General features: G+C 37.4%; 1 non-coding gene across 1 annotated transcript; it reads left to right on the top strand.

Moving 5' to 3' along the window:
- Positions 1-22,348: 22,348 nt before the first annotated feature.
- Positions 22,349-22,455, top strand: LOC141675499 (small nucleolar RNA R71). The gene has a single exon (XR_012556148.1). It is a non-coding gene; the product is annotated as a small nucleolar RNA R71 (small nucleolar RNA).
- Positions 22,456-27,518: the final 5,063 nt, after the last annotated feature.

Genomic DNA, 27,518 nt, shown 5'->3' with positions numbered 1-27,518 from the left:
ATACTCAAAAGACGAATAAGTACAACCATTACTAGGTTATCATACAATCACCACACATTAAGGCATCGAAATGAATTAACTAAAGAAATTCATAAATAAATCCGTTAGAACCCCACGATAACGATTAGCCCAAAATTAGACTTATCATCAAAGTGGGTTCCGATGAAAGCATGGTATAATAAACGTAGTCTTTTACTTAAATAAAACCAAGTATGAAACAAGATTATAGGTTCACGAATAAGAAAACTAGCATCCAAAGTTACAACTTAAAACAAAGAATCACAAGAATAAACTAGATCTTCTCCGCCTTGGTTAAATTGTGCTCTACGGTCTTTTTACGCCTTCTCCTTAAGCTCTAGTACGTCTTCTTCTTAAAATCGAACATAAATTATGTATATATAGAAGCCCATGCAGAGTAGAAATCCAACGGATCAAAATTCCATAAGAAACACGATTTCATTTTCCCGACCTGGTGCGGGCGCGCGCTTGACCAGCGCGGGTGCGCTGACATTCTGCCATCTTGGCGCAGGCGCGCCATCTCTCTGGAAAAATTTCCGACTTCTTTCTTTTCTTGCTGATTTGAGCTTGTCTTTTCACGAAATTTTATTCTAGACACCATCCTAACACCAAATTAGCATCCAAATAATGCCAATGTACCTGTACTCCTGATTGTAACACCCCCAAATCCGGGGTCGGGGATCCGGGTTGTCACGAGTTCCATTTCCCTTAATAACACCCAATCTTAATAAATAATCAACTACTCTGTACTGTGACCCCACAATAAACACACACACACCACAAGTTATAGTCTCAAAGATGAATATTCAAAAATAATCACAAGTCATTTTAGTCCACAATTATATGCCAATGCACCTTAAACAGGTTTCTGAATAAATTTACATTTCTTTGTCATTATTACAATTCATGATATACATAAGTCTGGTACATTATTAGTTGAAAACTTAGCCTATTGGTAATTTCTACCTCAGCTATAGCGGCCTCAACGCTTCCAGAAAGCTGCGGTACGTTTCCTATCTGCTTGCGAATTGGGAGCTTGGTCCTGTTCATCTTATCTATCTGATGTTGTGTGATGAAAGAAGAAAGCAAGGGTGAGCAGCAAGTCCACCAAAATAATATGTATAATGATTTACAGTATATGAGCCTTCTCATAGTACTCATGAAAGTCTTGGTCAAAAGAAATAAACCAAGTTTGATATCTTAATGCGATGAAGTCGCAAAATATTCAGTATATATACATATATACTTCTCAAAATCTTGGAAGTCCTCTTCCATGTATAATATACACAAAGTTCCAGTTTATAACTGTATAAAAAATATCGTTGCAAGGTGATCTCATATATCTAACCTTGTCTCAACATTTTTCTGAAAATCTTTGTCATGCATAAGATAATCATTTACTAGATATAAGTTTAAAAGATGAAGTTACCAGATTCTCCAATATACTTATATCTTTTCCAAATACTACTTGAACTACCACCGTTCAAGTTATAATTAGTTCAAAAGTTCATCTCACTGATGAGACTACAAGACAAGACTTGTATAGATTCAATCTTTGAAATATTTTAAAGGAAATGAAGTTATGATATACCTCATTAAGTCCCGATATATATATACACCTATATATATACATACGTTTCCTGAAAACCTCTGTCATGTAAAGTATGAACAGAATTGCAATATCCAATAAATTTGGAAAGGAAAGAATTTTGGCATAAACCTGATATCTTGTTGATCAGGAAAAGATACCAATAAGTAACCTTTTCTACTAGTAGATGGACGAATTCCCCACTGGTCATCACCCTGGTCGCAATAGGACCTTATGCTGGACTGCCACTCAGCCACTTATGCATTTGATGGACTCCCACTGAGCCACTTACACTATCATGGACGCCCACTGAGCCCATGTTACTTATGCCGACTCAATAGATGGACTTACTTCCCGAACGTTGGGTAAGTAATCAATTCATTTACCAAAACTGCAACCTTGTTGCGAATATAAAATACACCATAGAGCCAGATCCCCTAGATTTTTGAGCGAGTATTCAAGTCCCCTTAAAATGGAAGATCTTGAATTTGAAAACAAGTTTTGGGATCCGCTCTACCCTTTTTAAATTCATTTTGATGACTCGAAAACATTTTTAAGAATGTTTGGAGTAATACTCAGTCCCGATATGAAAGAAATATCTGAATATTATTATTTAATAATATTCCCATAAAGAATAATTGAGGTAGAAGTTGAAAAACTTATACTTGAAATAAATAGCAAATAATCAAAGATATACTTATACGAAAGTAATATCTTTATTTGAATAATAAAAAATAAGTTTGATTATCGACACCTTATTCTTTAATACAATAAAGAATATTATTAAGTAATAAGCGGAGTGATAATACCTCGAATGAATACTATAAATAATATTCATAAAATAAAGGAGTCATACATCCTCGAATGAATATCCAAGTAATATTCAATAATACTCTAAAGGAGTCATAAGCCTTCGAATAATATTCGAAATAATATTCAATAAATAATATAAAGTTATCGAATAACCCTTATTCGATTAATAGTTTTGAAAACTATAACCATATATATATATAAATATATATATATAAAATCTACTCGGGATCCTCGACTCCCGGTTTTAGAAAACGTTTTCATCTTTTGGGTCCCTATAATAAGGGTATATGCAAATTACCGCTATCCTCTAGCATAGGTATTATCAACTGAACCAACAGATATATATATGGCAAGAATACGAAACAGGCATGCATATGTACCATATAACATGCTACAATATATCGCAACATTTGCTAATTAACCAACATGCATCTACTGCAAGATAATGCATATACATATATACATCACAACAACAGTATAACGGGTAGAAAACTTGCCTGAGCGACTGGGGGTTACGAATGGCTCGGGACGAGTCTGGTAACCTATAAGCAACAAGTAAGTTGGAATTAAACCAAAGTCACTTGTAAATCTATACTTTGACTAACTTAGACTCTAACGCTTGTTTTGCGCTTATTGATTCTCTTAAGTCACTCGAGTACCCTCGGCTCCACCATTTTTAATAAATTAACCTTTACGAGTTTTAAGGCGATTCCTTCGCGAGTGTCTTACCAACTGCCTAACACACTTACCATAAATGTTTTATACATTAATTAACCCTTTTTGGTCTTTAACCTATATTTCAAAGTAAGGCGAGGGGAAAAGTTTCGTTCGCGAAACGCCGTTACTTGAAACGGTCGTTTCTCCTAAACCGTGCATCGGAATCGAACGAACTACATATCAAAACGAAGCTCGTAACACGAGCTATCTAGACATGGCAATGGTCATAATCTAGCAGGGGGTTCTCGGGTCCTAATGTTATGCACAAAAACAGTCTAAAGAAAATTGGACGTTACGACGGCTATGTTTACGCGATTTCCCAATTTTAAACCATTCAAAAACCATCCCAATTCAACCTCAAATCAATCATACAACCAACATCCATCCTTATCACATCATAACAGCCCCAATCAATTCAATTTTTAACATTCATACTTATGCCTAAGCTTGAATTTAACTATACTACATTCTTTTAACCAAAACAACAAGATTTACCATTCCATTTCAATACCACTTCAACCCAAACTCTAAACCACAAACATTAAGCTACAATATCATCATAATAATCAAAATCATCTTATTAAACATAGGAATCTAGGGTTTGGAGATGATATACCTTCCTTGAAGTGGTGGGAGTAGCTAGGAAGCCTTAAGAAACTTTGAGAAGTCTTAGGGATGCTTGGATCTTAAAGGAAAACAAGAAAAATTTCAAGTTAAAAACTTGAAAACACTATTCATTGTCTTCTTCATTGATTTAATGAAGAAGATTGAGAAAGAATTGATGGCTTAAACTCATGATATAGCCCTAATATGCATAAGGATGATTAGGGAATTAACTCACCAATTTAGGAAGCTTGGATCTTGAATTTTTGAAATTTCTTGCCTTTGGAATAGTAAAAAGCCGAGAGCAATTGAAGAATAATGCCTTGGTTTCTTTTTTTTTTGATGAAGAATGAATTATTTGGCTTGGTTGATTTGGTTTTGTTTTGTTTTTGGTTAATTACCAATTTAACCTTGATTTTGTGTGGTTAAAAATCCACCACATCTCCTTCCTTCCCATGTCATGCCTATGTCATGTTGTGATGTCATCTTTCCCTCCTTGTCCTCTTCTCATTGGTTGGGTGACATCACTCTCTCTAATCCCTTTGATTAACTTCCTAATTGTTTGCCTAATGACCGCTGATCTGTTATACGGTTCGCTTAACTTTCGTTTTCGTTTATCGTTTGAGGGATCATACCCGGGATCTTATTACTTGGGTTCCCTTAACCTTTCTCAATACATTATATTCCTTTTTATGATCCTCTCTTATAATCCTTTAATTTAAATCCTTCGTATCCTGCTACCTTATATTCAATTCTTTCCGTATCTAGTGGATTTCCGGGAAAAATCAAAGTGTTCAGATTTGGATTCTGACGATCTTTACATACACTTATATCCCATATAAAGTACTAATAAAATCTCAGAATATCCATATCAGAACTCCTACATAGTGTGGCATGAAAAGTTTTCTCATTCAGCAAAAACACTATTCATAAGGGTTTCAAAATTTCCCAAAAATTGGGGTTATTACAGTCTCCCCTCCTTAAAAGGATTCCGTCCCGGAATTAGATAGAAAATGAATAGGGATACTCTCTTAGCATTGCACTTTCTAACTCTCGAGTAAATTTTCCCACATTGTGGTCCTACCACCAAACTCTGCCTAGTTTGATAACCCTTCTCCTAAGCACTTGTTCCTTTTCACTCTATAACCCTTCCTGGTTGCTCCATATAGGTTACGTCGGGTTGCATGTCTATGCGCTCATATGCCCCTATTTATCTGGCATCCGAATTACACTGTCTTAACATTGATACGTGGAACACGTTATGAACTTGTTGCAGGTTCGGGGGTAAGGCTAGCTCGTGAGCCAACTTCCCAATCCGTCTTAGTATCTCAAAAGGTCCAATGTATCTTGGGCTTAGTTTTCCTTTCTTTCCAAATCTCATTAACCCCTTCCAAGGGAATACCTATAACAACACTAGGTCCCCTACTTCCTATTCCTTGTCCTTTCGTGTCAAATCGACATACTTCTTATGTCCATCTTGGGATACTACCAGCCGTCCTCTGATTAGATCTATTATATCCATGGCCCTTTGGGCTACTGCGGGTCCGAGCATCTTGCGCTCTACAACTTCATCCTAACATAAGGGAGATCGACATTGTCTTCCCTCAAGGATCTCATAAGGCGACATCTCGATAATGACATATGATCTATTGTCGTAAGAAAACTTAATCCGTGTTAAGTGATCATTCCAAATCCTTCAAGTCTATTGCACAGACTCTTATTATAGCTTTTAGCATTAGAGCTTTTGCTTCTTAATACCTATTCTTTTCCAGCTCGTAATCGCTACTACCTTCCGTTCCTAATATTATACTGGTTATACTTTTGCTTGTTAGCGTTCTATAACCTTTTAATAACCACGTCAACCTTAGTATCACGAATGTGCTTCCATTCTGAATACCACCATACTTTACTACTCCTTTTTCAGATGTTTCTATTTCCCAAAGTTTGATCAATCATATAGAAGTAAAGGAATTTGTTGAGAGATCACTATGATCATGAACACTTATTCTATTGCATAGTTAGTACAGAAGGTGGCCAGCCTTTAGTACTTGACAAGCAATTAAACAACATATGGTATCCTACTAGGCTCCTATCACAAAGATAGATAGTCATTCGGCAATACCTCCCCTTCTGGAAGGGTTGTTCTTCTCAGCTTACATGAAATGAAAAGAAGAGAAAAGAACGAACTGAAGAGAATTGTATATATGAAAAAAATATTGCCATAAAATATCTGGCTTGGAACCTACCTCTGAATTATAGAGGTTTGTCATAGGAGAACAAAACATATATGTATTTATATCAACATCAAGTATTATAGCATCGTATTTCACATTCCTAAATATTTATTATTCCACCCATCATTCTACGGACCCATGCTCTTCCTCGAGCTTATACTCAATCACCTATGAAACTCCCTCGACATCGAAAAATCGAATCTGGAATCTCATTTTATACATCATCGTTAATAGAATTCTATGCTTGCACCGCAACCTTCCTCATATAGTAATACGACTCTCTTTTCATAAGAGGGAATAAATATTCAATAGGTAGATACTCTACTTAATTAGTCTATCAATGATAACTTATACACTACCACGACCCGATTAGTAGTACTCAATCTCAACATCCATTCCAATACAACTCTCACGGTTGTAATCAGCTCATTACTCGCAGAATCATTGCTGCCTTACTATGGTCCACCACTGACCTACTGTCATCATTCACGTTCCATGAAATCTTAATATCTAACCATACGGAGTCCATACATGTCGTATCAAATCCTTCTAAGGATGTAACATAATCACCATTCATGATTCATGAAGAACACTCCTGATCCTGACATACATACATGACATGAAGCAGATAAAAGTGTAGAAGAGTTTCAGTCAAAGCAACGATAGCAGGTTAATACCATTCTTAATCATATGCCTTCAATAGAAGACTTAACTCAAAGGTTCGTTTAGTCCTTTTTGAAATATGGTCCTGGATTATTCTCAAGATAGGACCTTCTAAGATAGATAGCCCGCTAATTGCGATTACACGAATTAAACCTTTACCCAACTACTATTACGGTTGAGTATTGCACAGTCATCAGAAGGAATGTCAATCTTCCGAACCGTAATACAACCTTCCCGGCTTCAACCATCATCACTATATTCCTTTGGCACACGCGCCTATAATTATCCTCTTACCTTTTAAAGTGTCGGCCACCTCTTTGGCCTTTCCTGATAGTAAAATTTCCTTACAGTCAATGTCATTTTAACCACCTCCAAATAAATTTTCTACCTTATTTCAATCACAGCTTATGTGAAGATGTTTTCCTTAAAATCTGATGAGTAAAAAAAAATTACCATTTTTCCATAAGTTATTGCCTCAGTCTTTAGAGGTTAATCACTGTCATGACTGACTCTCAATCATAATTAGAACATCTTTTATCTTAAGTCCTAATTACCCTGAACAATTTCGACCATTACTGGTTCGATCCATACCTTCTCGTGGTTTAACACGTGCCTCACTTGGCATCAATATAATTACGTCATATTTCCTTTATCAACATTTCTATTCTTGAAAATTTTGAATTTTACCTTTTTCCTTGTAAAACCTCTAAGGTTATCCTTGAATCGTTCCTCCTGTATTCCCTAAATACAGGGCATATCAAAATACCATTTACTAATACTAAAACCATTGTCTATAAACTTCTGAAAAATTTCTCCACTGATTCTTAAAGGTTGTTATTACCTTAATCCTTTCCAATTCATACTGTCAAAACTCATACTATCCCTATTAAGGGTGAAATGCCAACCTTTATGCATTCCCTTAGGATTTATTTTAAGTTACCGATGTTCTATCCTTAATTCCACCTTTAAAAGGTACATGCATCCTTCCATGGATAATCAAGTCATATATCCCTGATAAGGGTGTCTTATTTAATCATTCCCACCTCGATAGTATATGCCTAATTTCAGAATAACATTTGTATTCAAAATGAGGTCAATCGATATGGCCTCCCAAAAGATAATAACGGTTATCCGCTTTTCTTGCCTAATTTGGTAATGATAACAAGGATGTTCTGGAAGATATTGGTCATGTTCAACGTGAACTTCTTCTTAATAATTCCTTACTTACTTTTGTTGTTTATCCCAACAGTCATCTCAATGTTGGGATATCTCTCATACCTGGCGTCTCCCTTTCTGGGTATCGAGCCACCGGTCTTACATTTCACATTCTTGAAGGTCACTTCCTTCATCCAATTTTCCTACTTTCTTACTTTCTTGTCTCCTCAGTCTATCCGCGTCTCATTATTTATCCTTCGAACTATCTCAAGGTTTCCTCGAATCCTCCCAACTTACAGGGGATAAACTATATGTATCTCTTATACCTTCAACCATCAATTTTAACTCATGGTGAATCACCCTCATCCTGACGAATGCATACTTTTCTATTTATATTGCTACGAGTCTTTAGGGTTTCCTCATACCCAACTCCCTTATCATACCTCAAACTCTATTGCCTTTATATTCCTTTCCACTTCAGTTTCTTTTTATTTTCCTTTCTCTTATCATTATTTCATGAACTAACACAACATAAGCATTGATTTCAAACATCCCGTCATTCTGGATTCGTGTCCTCATAACGAATCTTGATAACTTTTACAACTTAGATTCCTAATTCATTATACTCGTCTACCTTTGTTCTGGCTCTAAAGCTTTTACACTATCTCCATAACCTCGGGAAGTACTTTCCCGAAAACAATTGACTGAACTTAAATCAGTTTATTATAATCTCTTGCTTCGTGCCTTCCTTGGCCTTTCACCAGCGGGTGGTCTCTCTCTTAGGAGGGTAAGTGATAAAAATGGTCTTTTGTGGTTCGTCAATCATTTAGAATCTCAAATGATTCCTATATTTCCTTTAGCCAGGCTCTTGCCTCGACTGGGTCAGCTTGTTCCTTGGAACTCTAAGATCTTAGCGACTTAGAGGTCCTGAAAGAATTTCACACCACATTGTTTCCTCAAGGTGGTGGTTGGGAATAAAATATAAGTTCTGTTTAGACAGGTCCATGAATTTCCGTATAGGAGTATCGTCTCGGGTCTCCTTATCTCGCTCGACTTTTGCTTTCTTAGTCTAAATATTTCTTCCTACTCCCCATAATTGGGGTCATCTTTTAATTTAAAATCTTTATTTTCCACTTTATTATATTCCGGGTTCTTTATATCTTAATTGCGACCTCCCTGATTATCACATTCAAGGTTTGCCCCTAATCTTATTCCTTGTGGGGGCATATTACTTGGAAAATTTTGAGAATCTCCGGATATTTGTCTTACTTACTTTGCTTAAGTCTTCCCCTCGTTTAGTCCTTGCACGATTGCAAATTATGAATTCTCAAGTTCGATAAACTTCATGACACTCTCTTAAGTGTTAATAGAGCAATTAACAATGTGATTTTATCACAACAAACTGATCTGAACTAAAATTAATGAATATATACATAACCATTTGTTCGAGGGTACAACAACTTAACATATTAAAGAGGATTACATCATTTGAACTTATCGCTCCTATCCCAAAAGTACTACCATAGATAGTCATCTCGTCATTAAAACTAATCATTCATAACTTAGGCTAATCCTCCAAAAGCGGTGCTGCATGAAATTCTTGTCTGATTGCTCTGGCTCTGCACACTACCATGGATCAAGAAATGCGAGCACGCACGACATCCCTAACCTGCTCCATTAAAGCGGTGATGAGGTCTAGGATAGTTGCAAGTAGAGCTGGATTAATCTGACCCTCAAGATGGCCTCTAGCTATAACACGGGTGGTAGCCTCAATCCTTTCCATGCTATGAGCTAATCCTGCCGGAAGTACCCCACCCTCAATCCTTGGTGCAGTAAGTCGATCCAACAGATCACTCCTAACATTACGGGCCTCAGACAGGCCACCCAAAGTCATATGATAATTGGCAATAAGAGAAGCCTGAGTGGTAGCATCTAGCAGTCCATGGGGTGCAGGTGGCGTAGACCCAGGAGATCCAAACGGATAACCAAGCACGGTATCAGGTGACAATGGTGCAGGAGATAAAGGTGGCATTTCCTCAGTATGTGCTGGGCTCTGTACAGGGGAGGGAACAGGAATTGGTGGAACCTCATGGATGTCTACAGAACCTCTGGAAGAGGGTCTGATACTGGTATAATTGGGGTCGTGGAAGGCCCCACTCCTTCTGCCCTCATTAACCTTTGTGCCCTTAGTAACTCTTCATCCTCTAGTGCCACCCTTGCGGCCATTCTTGCTCTGGTAGTCGCCCTGACTACGGTCATTAATTCCTCAGCGGTCCTCTCTTTATTCTCATCAGGATCCTCCATGAGATCCTCCTCAGCCACAATCCTTTCCGGAATAACATCCTTAACCGCAACATTCTCAATATGAATCTCATCCGGTCCCTCATTAGGGTACTCCATCGGATTCACAATTTGATCTCCAGCTTGTAATAAAACATCCTCATGCTGATGCTCCTGAACCTCAGGGTTCGGTGCCCTGCTGCCCTATACGAGAACGAACTATGTTACTATCATGATATTTATAAGGGTTCCCGTAAGGGTTTTAACTGTCAGTACTACGTTAGGTAGCCCGACTATGAACTTGGCAAGAGTTCTTATTTATCTTAGTGTACTTATTATCTTAACGTCACTTCATCTCTGAGGTTTATAACGCTTAGCTCTGATACCACTTCTGTAACACCCCCAAATCCGGGGTCGGGGATCCGGGTTGTCACGAGTTCCATTTCCCTTAATAACACCCAATCTTAATAAATAATCAACTACTCTGTACTGTGACCCCACAATAAACACACACACACCACAAGTTATAGTCTCAGAGATGAATATCCAAAAATAATCACAAGTCGTTTTATTCCACAATTATATGCCAATGCACCTTAAACAGGTTTCTGAATAAATCTACATTTCTTTGCCATTATTACAATTCATGATATACATAAGTATGGTACATTATTAGTTGAAAACTTAGCCTATTGGTAATTTCTACCTCAACTACAGCGGCCTCAACGCTTCCAGAAAGCTGCGGTACGTTTCCTATCCGCTTGCGAATTGGGAGCTTGGTCCTGTTCATCTTATCTATCTGATGTTGTGTGATGAAAGAAGAAAGCAAGGGTGAGCAGCAAGCCCACTAAAATAATATGTATTATGATTTACAGTATATGAGCCTTCTCATAGTACTCATGAAAGTCTTGGTCAAAAGAAATGAACCAAGTTTGATATCTTAATGCGATGAAGTCGCAAAATATTCAGTATATATACATATATACTTTTCAAAATCTTGGAAGTCCTCTTCCATGTATAATATACACAAAGTTCCAGTTTATAACTGTATAAAAAATATCGTTGCAAGGTGATCTCATATATCTAACCTTGTCTCAACGTTTTTCTGAAAATCTTTGTCATGCATAAGATAATCATTTACTAGATATAAGTTTAAAAGATGAAGTTACCAGATACTCCAATATACTTATATCTTTTCCAAATACTACTTGAACTACCACCGTTCAAGTTATAATTAGTTCAAAAGTTCATCTCACTGATGAGACTACAAGACAAGACTTGTATAGATTCAATCTTTGAAATATTTTGAAGGAAATGAAGTTATGATATACCTCATTAAGTCCCGATATATATATACACCTATATATATATACATACATTTCCTGAAAACCTTTGTCATATAAAGTATGAACAGAATTGCAATATCCAATAAATTTGGAAAGGAAAGAATTTTGGCATAAACCTGATATCTTGCTGATCAGGCAAAGATACCAATAAGTAACCTTTTCTACTAGTAGATGGACGAATTCCCCACTGGTCATCACCCTGGTCGCAATAGGACCTTATGCTGGACTGCCACTCAGCCACTTATGCATTTGATGGACTCCCACTGAGCCACTTACACTATCATGGACGCCCACTAAGCCCATGTTGCTTATGCCGACTCAATAGATGGACTTACTTCCCGAACGTTGGGTAAGTAATCAATTCATTTACCAAAACTGCAACCTTGTTGCGAATATAAAATACACCATAGAGCCGGATCCCCTAGATTTTTGAGCGAGTATTCAAGTCCCCTTAAAATGGAAGATCTTGAATTTGAAAACAAGTTTTGGGATCCGCTCTACCCTTTTTAAATTCATTTTGATGACTCGAAAACATTTTTAAGAATGTTTGGAGTAATACTGATTTATTAAAATAAATCAGTCCCGATATGAAAGAAATATCTGAATATTATTATTTAATAATATTCCCATAAAGAATAATTGAGGTAGAAGTTGGAAAACTTATACTTGAAATGAATAGCAAATAATCAAAGATATACTTATACGAAAGTAATATCTTTATTTGAATAATCAAAAATAAGTTTGATTATCGACACCTTATTCTTTAATACAATAAAGAATATTATTAAGTAATAAGCGGAGTGATAATACCTCGAATGAATACTATAAATAATATTCATAAAATAAAGGAGTCATACATCCTCGAATAAATATCCAAGTAATATTCAATAATACTCTAAAGGAGTCATAAGCCTTCGAATAATATTCGAAATAATATTCAATAAATAATATAAAGTTATCGAATAACCCTTATTCGATTAATAGTTTTGAAAACTATAACCATATATATATAAAATCTACTCGGGATCCTCGACTCCCGGTTTTAGAAAATGTTTTCATCTTTTGGGTCCCTATAATAAGGGTATATGCAAATTACCGCTATCCTCTAGCATAGGTATTATCAACTGAACCAACAGATATATATATGGCAAGAATACGAAACAGGCATGCATATGTACCATATAACATGCTACAATATATCGCAACATTTGCTAATTAACCAACATGCATCTACTGCAAGATAATGCATATACATATATACATCACAACAACAGTATAACGGGTAGAAAACTTGCCTGAGCGACTGGGGGTTACGAATGGCTCGGGACGAGTCTGGTAACCTATAAGCATCAAGTAAGTTGGAATTAAACCAAAGTCACTTGTAAATCTATACTTTGACTAACTTAGACTCTAATGCTTGTTTTGCGCTTATTGATTCTCTTAAGTCACTCGAGTACCCTCGGCTCCACCATTTTTAATAAATTAACCTTTACGAGTTTTAAGGCGATTCCTTCGCGAGTGTCTTACCAACTATCTAACACACTTACCATAAATGTTTCATACATTAATTAACCCTTTTTGGTCTTTAACCTATGTTTCAAAGTAAGGCGAGGGGAAAAGTTTCGTTCGCGAAACGCCGTTACTTGAAACGGTCGTTTCTCCTAAACCGTGCATCGGAATTGAACGAACTACATATCAAAACGAAGCTCGTAACACGAGCTATCTAGACATGGAAATGGTCATAATCTAGCAGGGGGTTCTCGGGTCCTAATGTTATGCACAAAAACAGTCTAAAGAAAATCAGACGTTACGACGGCTATGTTTACGCGATTTCCCAATTTTAAACCATTCAAAAACCATCCCAATTCAACCTCAAATCAATCATACAACCAACATCCATCCTTATCACATCATAACAGCCCCAATCAGTTCAATTTTTAACATTCATACTTATGCCTAAGCTTGAATTTAACTATACTACATTCTTTTAACCAAAACAACAAGATTTACCATTCCATTTCAATACCACTTCAACCCAAACTCTAAACCACAAACATTAAGCTACAATATCATCATAATAATCAAAATCATCTTATTAAACATAGGAATATAGGGTTTGGAGATGATATACCTTCCTTGAAGTGGTGGGAGTAGCTAGGAAGCCTTAAGAAGCTTTGAGAAGTCTTAGGGATGCTTGGATCTTAAAGGAAAACAAGAAAAAATTCAAGTTAAAAACTTGAAAACACTATTCATTGTCTTCTTCATTGATTTAATGAAGAAGATTGAGAAAGAATTGATGGCTGAAACTCATGATATAGCCCTAATATGTATAAGGATGATTAGGGAATTAACTCACCAATTTAGGAAGCTTGGATCTTGAATTTTTGAAATTTCTTGCCTTTGGAATAGTAAAAAGCCGAGAGCAATTGAAGAATAATGCCTTGGTTTCTTTTTGTTTTGATGAAGAATGAATTATTTGGCTTGGTTGATTTGGTTTTGTTTTGTTTTTGGTTAATTACCAATTTAACCTTGATTTTGTGTGGTTAAAAATCCACCACATCTCCTTCCTTCCCATGTCATGCCTATGTCATGTTGTGATGTCATCTTTCCCTCCTTGTCCTCTTCTCATTGGTTGGGTGACATCACTCTCTCTAATCCCTTTGATTAACTTCCTAATTGTTTGCCTAATGACCGCTGATCTATTATACGGTTCGCTTAACTTTCGTTTTTGTTTATCGGTTGAGGGATCATACCCGGGATCTTATTACTTGGGTTCCCTTAACCTTTCTCAATACATTATATTCCTTTTTATGATCCTCTCTTATAATCCTTTAATTTAAATCATTCGTATCCTGCTACCTTATATTCAATTATTTCCGTATCTAGTGGATTTCCGGGAAAAATCAAAGTGTTCGGATTTGGATTCTGACGATCTTTACATACACTTATATCCCATATAAAGTACTAATAAAATCTCAGAATATCCATATCAGAACCCCTACATAGTGTGGCATGAAAAGTTTTCTCATTCAGCAAAAACACTATTCATAAGGGTTTCAAAATTTCCCAAAAATTGGGGTTATTACACTGATAAATGCCTGAAATGCAAAAACACTACAAAAACACGTTAAAACATCAACTTGAGTATAAAACACCAATTCAAAGCTTTTCAGAGCATTATAAAGTGTCATAAATGCCACTCAACATACCCCCAAACTTGAACCGATGCTTGTCCTCGAGCATAAACAGACTCAAAGAACAAGAAATAAAAATGCATGAATACAACTATATGAATGCAACGATCCCCATAGAATAACTAAACCAATCAACAAGCAACATCTAAACAAATGCAGTTATTCGCACAAAGATCAATCAAACCCCACAAATCAACTTACAAGCCAGAAACGTGCGTGTGTGCAAATGCTTACAGATACACTATCGCCACTAGATCAATAATCATGACTCACTAATCATCAAAACAATCGCAAGGTTATAAATAGAATAAAAGCTAGACTCAAAAATAACTTATAACACTTCTATTCTTATATCGGAGTTTTACATGGATTCACGTTTTTACTCTCAACACAAAAACAACACAAATATGCTTATTTGACCCTGGAATGAGTGAGGTCCACAAAAGACTTATACAATAATACTCATGTAGCGAGTGTTAGGTTAGTGGATCCCAGACTATAAAAAGCCTTAGGTCACTAGGCAAAAGTCCCCTAAGAACTTAAAAACTCGAGTATTAAAGAGCCCACTCGTGATCAATTATGCATAAACACATATTTTTTCTTTTTCTTTTTTTCTCTTCTTTTTCACAAATTTTTGAACGAGAGTGTTTTGCTCTATCTCGTTCAACCCTAGACTACTCATATAAAATGAGCCGGCTACTAGCCAATTGACACCTAGCCAAAACAACTAGCAATGAAATCCAATTTTCTCCAAATTTTAAATATCCATGTTATTTAATTATTAAAACAATATCCTAAATTCTAAATATAAATAAGCGATTAAAATTCGACAAACAAATAAATCATGACCATGATCTAGCCCTCAAGAAACCTATAAGACTTAATGAAATAAAAATGTCGCTAGCATGCAAATCAACTCGACAAGACTTAACATCACTAAACTCGACATCACTACACTAGCATCAATATCACAAATCAATCGAAAAAATCATCTAAGGGATCATATTATTATGCAAATGCATGAAACTATATGAACAAACTATTATAAAAAATACAAAAATAAAAAACTAGTACATGGAAAATATGCAATTATATGAACTAAACTAGCATGAATATGCAAACTATATGTGACTCACACAAAACACATAAATCCTTAACTACTACCCCCAAACTTAAAATATTCACTGTCCTCAGTGAAGGCAATAGCAAGGAATCAGGCATACCTAATCAGAACCATGATGATCACCCTCAAGGGGTGGAGTGTTAGAAGTGTCTGGAGGTGGATACACTGAGTCCTCACCGAATACTGGCCACTGGATGTCAACTCATGTGGCTCTAAAAGCAGTCCTCAACGCCTGGGTGAGGTCATGTGCAAACCTGCTATGAATGTCATGCATCGCATCTATCCTCCTAGCTAAACACCTATACTGTGTCGTACTCAAACCAGCACTGCCGTGTGCTTCATCCTGCTGCTGCGATCCCGAAGGACCAGCCTCCTCTCCCAACTGAGCTCTCCAAGCAGCTCGACGAGCCTGCGAAGTCCCACCAGCATAAGTCTGGTCCGCTGGCCTTCCACCTGACGGATGGTCATAAGAATATCCAAGCCCCTCAGGATCGGGCTTCCCACCATACCACTCTGTCATATTCAACAACGCCGAACTATCAATCGGAGCACTAGGGAGCTGCAGCTGCTCATGTGCGGGCCAACGAACGCCAACCGCCATGCACAACTTCGTCACAATGGACGCATAGGGTATCGAACCCGTAGTACTCCTTCGCAAAAACCTCAGAATACCCTGATGGATAACCATCCCAAGATCCATATAGTCTCCCTGCAGAATACCCCATAAAAAATGCGCATGCTCCACAGTAATCTCATGCACGTGAGAAGATGGCATGATATTAGCACAAATAAAAGAATTCTATGCACGCGCAAACCTATTCATGCATGAAGCAGGGAACGTGGAATACTCATTCGTGCCCTTCTTGAACTTCCAATGAGTCTCAGGCACACAGGGTAGCAACAATCAAATCCAAGTTAAACTCCTCCAGAGTTTTCTCATTCCAGTTCTCCTGCTCCTCCTTCCTCTCGAGCTGCTCAATCACCATACGAATCATCTCAGTACTGTAGTCCACCGTCATCCCCCTCACCATCATGAAACCATTCTTCACCGCCTTAGCGTTAGTAAAAAACTCAAGCACCACACTCATAGGCACAGCAGCGGGTGTCTCACATAAAATAACCCAGCCCATCTCCAAGATCATCTCCAACAACTTACCATATTTCCCTGATGGCAGAATACTACGCTCCTCGGCTACCGGTTTCAAAAGTAGCCTCACATACTCCGCCTCAGCCTCGGGTTTTAAAAGCCTAGGCCTCACACCACCTGCACTCAAAGAATCAGTGGTGTTGCTGCTTACTTGAGTCAGCTGTCTTTTTGGTGCCATTGAGATTGAATAAGTTTGAGAGAATAGAAGTTTGTAAGAGAAATTATGTGTTTGAGAGTTTTGAGAAGTGATGGAGAAGTTTATGTATAAGTGTATGTATATATAGGAGATTGGAACAAAATTAGTTATGGAAAAGGAGTGGGAATTGATTATGGTGAATAATGGGTTTGATTTGGAGAGGGAAATTTGGGATGTGGAAGAGTAAAATTCGGGTGGGAATTGATTTTATATTAAAAGTCCCGAATTTCTCTTCAAAAAATGACTTATATTTTTTTTCGAATACAGGGACCCAGCGCGACTGCGTGCTACCTTGGCGCGGGCGCGCCGTGCTATCGACATTTCAGCGCGGCCATATGCTTAACCAGCGCAGGCGCGCACAGTTTATAGAATTTCAGCGCGGCCGCGCGCTTGACCAGCGCGGCCGCGCCGTGCTACTGAAGTTGGCCCTGAAATTTTATTTTTTTATGGTTTTTTTTTATGTTTTTCTCTTTTCCTTCTGCTTTCTCTACCTACTAATGTACAACAAACTTGGGTTGCCTCCCAAGAAGTGCTTGGTTTACGTTGTTAGCTTGACGTAGAATCTCGAGATCACGTAGACAATAAAACGACACTAACCACCTCACGGTTTGTCGTATCCCCATAGTAGTGCTTCAACCTCTAACCATTTACCTTGAATGCTCGGCCTGGATCATTCTCAAAAATCTCCATAGCTCCATACTGAAACACAGTTTTGATTATGAAAGACTCATACCATCTTGACTTCAATTTTCCAGGAAAAAGACGGAGATGAGAGTTAAATAATAGAACTTGTTGTCTAAGCACAAATGACTTGAGCACTAGACCCCTATCGTACCACCTCTTCACCTGCTCCTTGTACATTTTGTTGTTTTCATAAGCTTGAAGCCGAAATTCGTCGAGTTCATTCAATTCAAGCATTCTCTTCTTACTAGCTGCATCCAAATCAAGGTTCAACTTCTTCAAAGCCCAATACGTTTTATGCTCGAGCTCCATAGGCAAATGACACCCCTTACCATAAACCAACTGAAACAGCAACATTCCCAAGGAGTCTTGCATGATGTCTTATATGCCCAAACAGCTTCATCAAGTTTCAAAGACCAATCCTTCATTTATGGACACACAACTTTCTCTAAAATACGCTTTATCTATCGGTTGGACACCTCAACTTGACCACTAGTCTGAGGATGGTAGGTTATAACAATGCGATGATTCACAGTATACCTTTTCATCATGGCAGTGAACTTGTGATTGCAAAAATGTGATCCCTCATCACTGATTATGACTCTTGGAGTCCTAAATCATGTGAATATCTGCTTATGAAGAAAATTAATCACTACCTTCGCATCATTTGTCAGCAAAGCCTTGACTTCAACCCATTTCGACACATAATCGACCACCAACAAGATATACCGATTATTGCAAGATGAGATAAACAGCCCCATGAAGTCGATTCCCCAAACATCGAAGACTTCAATCTCGAGAAGCACATTAAGAAGCATATCATCCCTCTTGGACATATTACCCACACGCTGGCATCGATCACACTTTAAAACAAAGTGATGCGCATTGTTAAAGAATATAGGCCAGAAGAATCCCGCTTGAAGGACACGAGCTGTTGTCTTCTCTCCACCATAGTGGCCTCCATAAACAGTCGAATGACAGTCTCGCAAAATCCCCCCTGTTTCACTGTACGGAATACATCTCCTGATGATTTGGTCAGCTACTTGCCTAAATAGTTATGGTTCATCCCACATGTACCACTTCACCTCATGAAGAAACTTCTTACTTTGAGCGTACGACGAGTCTAGAGGCATGATATTACTCACAAGGTAGTTCACAATGTCTGCAAACCACGGTTCTTCCTCTTGCACTCCAAAACAGCTGCTCATCGGGAAAAGACTCATTTATCAATGTCTTATCTTGTGAAGTTGCACTTGGATCTTCCAAACGTGAGAGATGATCAGCAACTTGATTCTCAGTACCTTTTATGTCCTTGATCTCTAATTCAAATTTTAAAGCAAAAGAACCCATCTAATCAATCTAGGCTTCGAGTCCTTCTTCGAGATGAGATATCGAATTGCAGCGTGATCAGTGAAAACTGTCACCTTCGTCCCAAGCAAATAAGATCGAAACTTCTCAAAACCGTAGACAATGGCCAAAAGTTCTTTCTTGGTAGTGATATAATTCAGTTGAGCACCATTGAGGGTCTTATGAGCATAGTAGACCACATGAAATATGTTGTTCTTACTCTGCCCAAGAACTGATCCAACTGCATAGTCACTTGCATCGCACATCATCTCAAAAGGTTCATTCCAATCAAGTGCAGTTATGACAGGTGTCGTGATTAAACTCTTCTTCAAGAACTCAAAAGCATCTAGGCACTCGTCATCAAACTTGAACAGGACATCCTTTCTCTAGAAAATTGCACAAAGGTTTAGAAATTTTTGAAAAGTCCTTGATGAACCGCCTATAGAAACCCGCATGACCAAGAAAGCTGCGAACTCCATTAACAGAAATTGGTGGAGGAAGATTTTCAATGACCCCCACCTTGGCCTTGTCCACCTCAAGACCCTTACTAGAGACCTTGTGTCCAAGAATAATGCCTTGTCGCACCATAAAGTGACATTTCTCCCTGTTGAGAATAAAATTGGTCTCAACACACCTTTTAAGAATGTCGCCAAGATTCTGCAAGCACTCATCAAATGAATCACCAAACACAGAGAAATCATCCATGAACACCTCCACATTTTGACCAATCATGCTAGAGAAGATAGCCATCGTGCATCTCTGAAATGTGGTCGGTGCTCCACACAACCCGAAAGAAACTCTTCTGAAGGCGAAAGTACCAAATGGACAACTGAAGGTAGTCTTTTCCTGATCTTCTGGAGTGATACAAATCTAATTATAGCCCGAATAGCCATCCAAAAGAAAGTAGTACTCATGCCCAGCCAATCTGTCAAGCATCTGATCAATAAAAGGCAGAGGGAAGTGATTATTTCTCGTGGCCTTGTTCAGCTTCCTGTAATCCATGCAAATATCCATCCCGTGACTGTTCGAGTAGGAATGAGCTCATTCTTCTTATTAGCAACAACGGTGATACCTCCTTTCTTGGTACACACTGAACTGGACTCACCCAAGAACTGTTAAAAATGGGATAGATGATCCCTGCATCCAGCCATTTGAGAATTTCCTTCTTCACAACTTCTTTCATGATAGGATTTAGCCTTCTTTGTTGCTCAACCGTAGGCTTGCTACCTTCCTCTAGCAGAATTTTATGTATGCAATAAGAAGGGTTGATTCCCTTAATATTTGTTATAGTCCATCCAATTGCCGATTTGAACTCACTCAGAATTCTTAAGAGTTTTTTCTCATCACTACCTGAAAGGTTAGATGCAATAATAACAGGTAAAGTAGATGCATCACCTAAAAAAGCATACCTTAAGTGTTCAGGTAATGGTTTAAGCTCAAGTGTAGGAGCTTCCTCAATAGATGGTTTGAGGCACTTGGGAGATTTATTCAGCTCCTCCATTCCAAGAGATTCAAAAGGTATATCCATCTTCCTCTTCCAGGGAGAAGCATTTAGATATTGTAATTGCTCATCACCTTCATCATCTTCACTATCAGAATTTCCCAACAAGGCCTTTTTTAAGGCATCAGACCTTAGCAATTGATCAAGTTCTGAAGTAACCACAGAATTGACCAACTCCACTTTTAAGAACTCCTAATTTTCCGTAGGGAATTTCATGGCATTGAACACATTAAAAGTGACATATTGATCCAGCACGCACATGATGAGCTCACCCTTCTGCACATCTATCAAGGTTCGACTAGTAGCCAAGAACGGTCTTCCTAAGATTATGGGAATCTTCTTATCCTCCTCGAAATCAAGAATTACAAAATCAGTAGGAAAGATGAGTTTATCCACCTTGACCAAAACATCCTCAACAATGCCTCGCGGATATGTTATAGAATGATCAGCCAGCTGCAGAGTCATATAAGTAGGTTTTGGATAAGGTAAGTCCAACTTCTTGAAGATTGACAAAGGCATCAGATTGATGCTAGATCCCAAGTCAAATAAGAATTTGTCAAATGACACTTTTCCAATGGTGCAAGGAATAGTGAAGCTTCCAGGATCTTTAAGCTTCGGAGGCAACTTTTGTTGCAGCACGTCACTGTATTCCTCCATGAGAGCCACTGTCTCTAAGTCATCCAGCTTCACTTTTTGAGAAAGTATACCTTTCATAAACTTCGCATAACTAGGCATCTGTTCAAGAGCTTCAACGAAAGGTATATTTATGTGAAGTTTTTTGAACACCTCCAGAAACTTTTCAAACTGCTTATCCAGCCTTTTCTTCTGCAGCCTCTTAGGAAAGGGAGGTGGAGGATAGATATGGTTCTCCCTTGTATTACCCTCAGGAGGAGTGTGTCAACAGTAGTCTTCCTTGGTTCCACTTTAGCTTCCTTCTATACTTCTTCCTCACCTACATCTTCTTCATCCGAAACTTGAGAGTGTTCGAGACTTGCAACCTTCCCAAACCTTAATGTAATTGCCTTTACTTGCTCCTTAGCTTCCCTTCTTCATGGTACTTCAGTGTCACTAGGAAGTGTACCAGGTTGATGATTTAACAAAGCATTGACAATTTGTCCAATTTGATTTTCCAAGGTCTTGATAGAAACCGCTTGGCTCCTGCACATGAGCCTCAACTCTTCCAATTCAGATTTTTCATTAGACTGTTGCAGCTGGAGTTATTGCCTTGGTGTGTATTATGGTTGCTGAAACCTAGGGGGTTGTACTGTTTTGCTAGATAGTGATGATAAGTCTACTGAACCGCATTATGAGTGTTGCTCCAGCTAAAGTTAGGATAATTGCAGTTGTTAGGATGATAGGTGGCTGGTACAGGTTGCTGCGACCACGAACTGAGCTGATTCACTAGAAATGGCACACTGATCAGTCTCATGGGCACCAGCACAAAGCTCACAGACACTAGTGATCTGATTAACTCCATAATTAGACAGAGAATCCACCTTCATCGTCAAAGCCTTAAGTTGAGCAGCTATAGCAGTAACTGCATCCAACTCCAGAATTCCTGCTACCTTGCCCTGAGATAGTCTCTGAGTAGCTGGTATTCATTAGCAGGCATCAGTTCAATCAATTCATAAGCTTCATCGTAGCTTTTAGCCCACAAGGCTCCTCCTGATGCTGCATCAAGCATGGGTCTAGAAGTAGCACCCAAACCATTATAGTAACAGTTAATGATCATCCATTCAGGCATCCCATGATGAGGACACTTCCTAAGCATCTCCTTATATCAATCACAAGCCTCACATAAAGATTGTCCAGATTGCTGAGCAAATTGAGTAAGTGTGTTTCTGATTACAGCAGTCTTTGCCATATGAAAGAATTTAGTTAAGAACTTTTGAGCAAGATCCTCCCATTTGGTGATAGGCCCTGGTGGTAGAGAATGTAACCAGCACTTAGCTTTATCCCCCAGAGAGAATGGGAAAAGCCTCAACCTAATAGCATCTTCAGAAACTCCGTTGAACTTGAAAGTGTCGCAGATCTCGATGAAATCTCTGATGTGCATGTTGGTGTCTTCTGTCGAAGAACCCCCAAACCGAACTGAGTTCTGTATCATCTTAATCTTTCTCGACTTGATCTCAAAGGTATTAGCCGAGATGGTTGGTCTAACAATGCTAGACTGGATATCATTGATCTTTGGTTGAGAGTAGTCCATCAAAGCCTTTGGATTCGCTTCTGGTTCTCCCATTGCAATAAGAACCTCTTCTTCTTTCTCAACTAAGATCTCTTCTTCAACTTTCTCCTCGACTACAACTTCTTCCTCAGCTTGATCCAGTTTTCTCTTACGAGACCGAGAACGCGTATGCATACACGCTCGCTAGAGTACCTGAAACACATCAAGGAAATAAGTAAGTAACAAAATCTGAGTCACTGAACTTTAACGACCAATGATGACAAACACATAAACTAAAAATTAACAACGCAGTCCCCAACAGCGATGCCAGAAACTTGTTAGGGCTAGAACACGTGCTAATATTCACGCAAAGTATATGTGATCGCAAGTAATATAAAATTAATTCTAGTTCGTTCCCACAGGGACTGGTTTAGGCTAATTTCAATCAATGTATTTATGCAACACTAGTATGATTATTATCTAATGCTAAGACGAATAACAAATTGAGGTTGTTTAACTAAGATTAACTAAGAGTTATACTAAAGAACACAAACTAGGAGATTAAAGAAAGTTGAATAATATATGACACAAACATTGGATTCTAACTTCATTAAATACTTCATTCAATAGCCTTTTCGTTCTTAACCTTAGCATGTAATGGTGATGACACTAATCATATAAACATGAAACTGATAAATGCCAACTTTCGTTGTACGAATACCATACTACCAGACATCCACAAAAGAGATAGAAGTTGAATAGACACCAATTATATTGAGACCCTATATGTCTATAGAATTTGACAATGTTAGGTCACACAACACTGTAGAAGGGGGTTGAATACAGTGTTACTACAATCAAATCGATTTTGAACACAAGTAACAATAAAAATATATATTCAATATGATAAACTCTGTTACAATGAAACTATTCTCTCTCAGTGATGAACAAATATCACTAAGAGCTGCTAGGTTACAATGTATAATCTTCTCGATAATGATAACACATATAATGTAAACCCAAAGTCTGTGTTTATATAGTACACAGTTACAACATAACTTCTAATTGATATGCAATATAATTCTGTCTCCTAAAATATATCAATCAGATATCTTCTATAAGTCTTCCAGTCTTCTAACTCTTTCCATGCATATCTTCTTTTATTTAGTCTCGATCTTCTACTGTAAATTAGCTTCCTTCCTTATATGAAAGTCCTCCCACAGTTAAGTTCTGATATGACCTTAAGTTCTGGTATTAAGTTCTGATATTAAGTTTTGACTTCCAGTAAGTCCTGATTTCAGTAAGTCCCGATATGACCTGTTTGTTAAGATCTGAAAACTAAACATGAACATATTAGACATGATATCTCAAATATATCTAACAATGTCCCCCAACTTGTAAATTATGCAAAATATACAAGTTAATAGATTTGATGATGTCAAAAACATTTAAGTACAAATGCAGTAAGATTTTAACTAGATAACTAACTACAACTTACAGTCCTTGTAGCTTTTACCAATATCACTGAGTCAATCTGAATCCATGATGATTCTTGACAAAGCTTGATATCAGCTTTTCTTCTTTAATTGTGACGGTCTCAACCCCGAGGTCAAGAGTTGACGTCACCAAACACAAATACCAAAAATATAAACAACGAGATTATTATTAAAATATACTAACTTGACCCCAAACCAAGATCCGATCCAGGTTCAAGTATAATTCAGGTTCTCATTATTACAAACCCTTTATTCAACATCTAACACACTCTAACTTTATTCAGCAACTCATCAGACCTCATGGCCTGATACAAACTACCTCAGAGGAGCCGGGTCCAGAAGGGGCGGGAACAAGGGTATGTCTAACTGGTCTTCTAGGCATCTGCGAGATATACATAACAGTTTATAAGGGTGAGCATAATCGCTCAGCAGCACCAACATATGAATAATGGAATAAAAGCAGTAATGTAACAATAATAGGAACAGAGCTGTAATCATGATATCAACATTTTATAATAAGAATCGGAGATAACTGGATATCACTAACTAGCATGCTTTATCAAAATAACATAGTAGTGTGCTGTGTAAATACCAGAGTCAAATTTTAGCATGCTAATCACTTTTATAAAATCACCGTATCAACTAGTTATACTCTATGGAAATCATAAATCCAAATCAGATACGTAGCGGATATGTGAAGATAGCTTATCAGGCTATCAACACCAGACGGCTCTAACTGCCATCCCATTTACCTGTTCTGGAACTCAGAGACTAGCTAGGTCTCTGACCTGCTGGACTAATCGGTTTTATAGTGCGCGCAACCGAATTAGCCTCTTACGCCACCTCAATAGGCCTACTCTGGCCCCAATGTATCCCATATCTGACCGTTTTATCCAGTTTTCAAAACACTTGTACCTATCTCATTTCAAAACGATTCATTTTACCAGCACACATATAAAATCCATTTCACAAATCATTTCATTCGAGATAGGTACCTTTCGAAGTTACTTTTCCCCAAAATAATTTGAAAACAGTGATTTATAACTACAGGGGATACGTAACTTAAAACATTTATGTTCCATTATGAAAGTAAAACATTTAGCTATTCATACGTACTAAACCATAAAAGAATGGTCAGGGGTACCTGCCTTGCAACGCTTTACAATACCCTAAGTAGCTTTCACGCTGGCTTTGGTCCTGGGGAAACACGATTGGGATCTATAAATACAGAGTACCCTAATTAGTTATACCGACATGCTTGATATCCTCAAATCCTAATAACCCAATCCGATAACCCGACTCGTATAGTTATTATACACATAATCACGTAGCCCAAACACAATTAGGGGTAACACACAGAATATAAGTACGTACGTTTACAAATATATTTTTAGAAAATTTTGGCAGCAACTTCTTTGTTTATAAGACTACCCGTCGATTACAATTGACGTCAACAATCACAACAATCCACAATATCACTCCATCATTTTATACAACGTACCTCACAACACCATTCGAAATTATTTATTTAAGTCCGAAACATTTTACGTAATCATTTTATTTATTTAGGACTCAGAACATCGTCATCACCGTCCACCGTCCGCTCGTAACGAGTCATCGCGGTACGGCGGCAAAATTTATTGGTGCCCAAAAATATTCGAGTATCCAAATAAATTATACCGATTAACTAAAAATATTTCCCACACGAATTAATAATATCATGAATTTTACTCAATAATTCCTGAATAAAAAGGAAATAAGATTTTAGGATTATAACAATAAATCCACTGCACAACTCGGCCCAACAAGGCCTAACAAAAAAATCAGCACAAGCCCAACAGCAAAATCAACAGAAACGAACAGGGGAGCACACACACACACGGTCGACACACACACACAACACCTCACACACACGCACACAGCAACACAACAATGCACACACATATATAAACACACATATACATATGTATATATGCATGTAATAGACTGAAATGAAACTGAAGCACAAGAATTGAACCCACCGGAAAACAACAGTGGCGGCTGTAAAAGAAAGAGAAAGAAAGGACAGCAACTGCAGCAAAGCCAAAGAAGAAAGGGATTAACAGAAGGAAGGGAAAAGAGAGAAAGAGGAGATCGAGAGTGAGAGACTGTGTGATTAAACCGGGGCACCGAGATGAACTGGAGAGGGAGTAAATAAAAAAAATATTTTATTTCCTTAACAGGTGTAGCAACTAGACACAGGGCACAAACATGTGCCCCTAACTTTATTTATAAAATGTACACGTAGCTGTAAGGATTTCTAAAGTCCGGGTTGCCCCGAAATTTGAAATTAACGGACCGAGGTGCACGCAAAACAATTCCCAAAAATTACGAAAATAATATCAAAATATCATAAATATCCCGAAGTTTACAAAGAAATAATTTTTGTAATTTTTAAAACATTGTTTAAGGTGCTCTTTGTACCCGCTTTTTAACAAATAACGAAACGACGCGCGGGTGAAACGATTCCCGAAAATTTCCAAAATAATTTTAAAATTCTCAGAATAATATAAACTTAATAAAATATAAGTTTCATGATTTTTAAAGAATTCCTGAATTAAATATGGATTTTACAAATAAACACACTCAGAAAATCATTTAAAAAATAATTAATTAATAGAATATTAATTTCTCAATTTTATAAAGTCCTATAAATAATTATTGAAATTATAAAATAGAAAACCAATTTTAAAGACAATCCAAATATTTATGGAATTAAAACTACAATAAAATCATTGTTACAAGTCAAATAAAATCGTATAACTCACTAGTAAATCACACAATTCCATCCCACATATCAACAGATCACAAATAATAAATAACAATCAACAACTCATACCAAAACCATTACACATATTTTATTTAATTATTTAAACCTTTATTATACTTTTAAATATTAAAATAAAAAAAATACACAAGTCGTTATATTAATCCTCAGGACTTGAGATATTGTAGTCTTGACTTGCTTCATCTCTTCATTTTGATTTCCAATCTGGTAGATTGCAGTCCTTAAAGCAAAGATATGGTTTCTTTCCAAACCATCATTCAGTCTTATTACTCTAGGATGAGAAGAATCTTCATTGTAGCATAGACATTTCTGTTTCAGAATCACTTCAAGTTTAGCAGAATTCTTCTTCATTGGAATTTCACTTCCATTATTTTCAACAATACTAGGAATTAATTATGTAAATCTTGAACCAGAAATTCTTGCTT

The sequence above is a fragment of the Apium graveolens genome, chromosome 7 (assembly GCF_009905375.1).
Source record: "Apium graveolens cultivar Ventura chromosome 7, ASM990537v1, whole genome shotgun sequence".
In the NCBI taxonomy this organism is placed as follows: Eukaryota; Viridiplantae; Streptophyta; class Magnoliopsida; order Apiales; family Apiaceae; genus Apium; species Apium graveolens.
The sequence above is the reverse complement of the archived record's forward strand: the minus strand, read 5'-3'. Positions and strand labels throughout refer to the sequence as shown.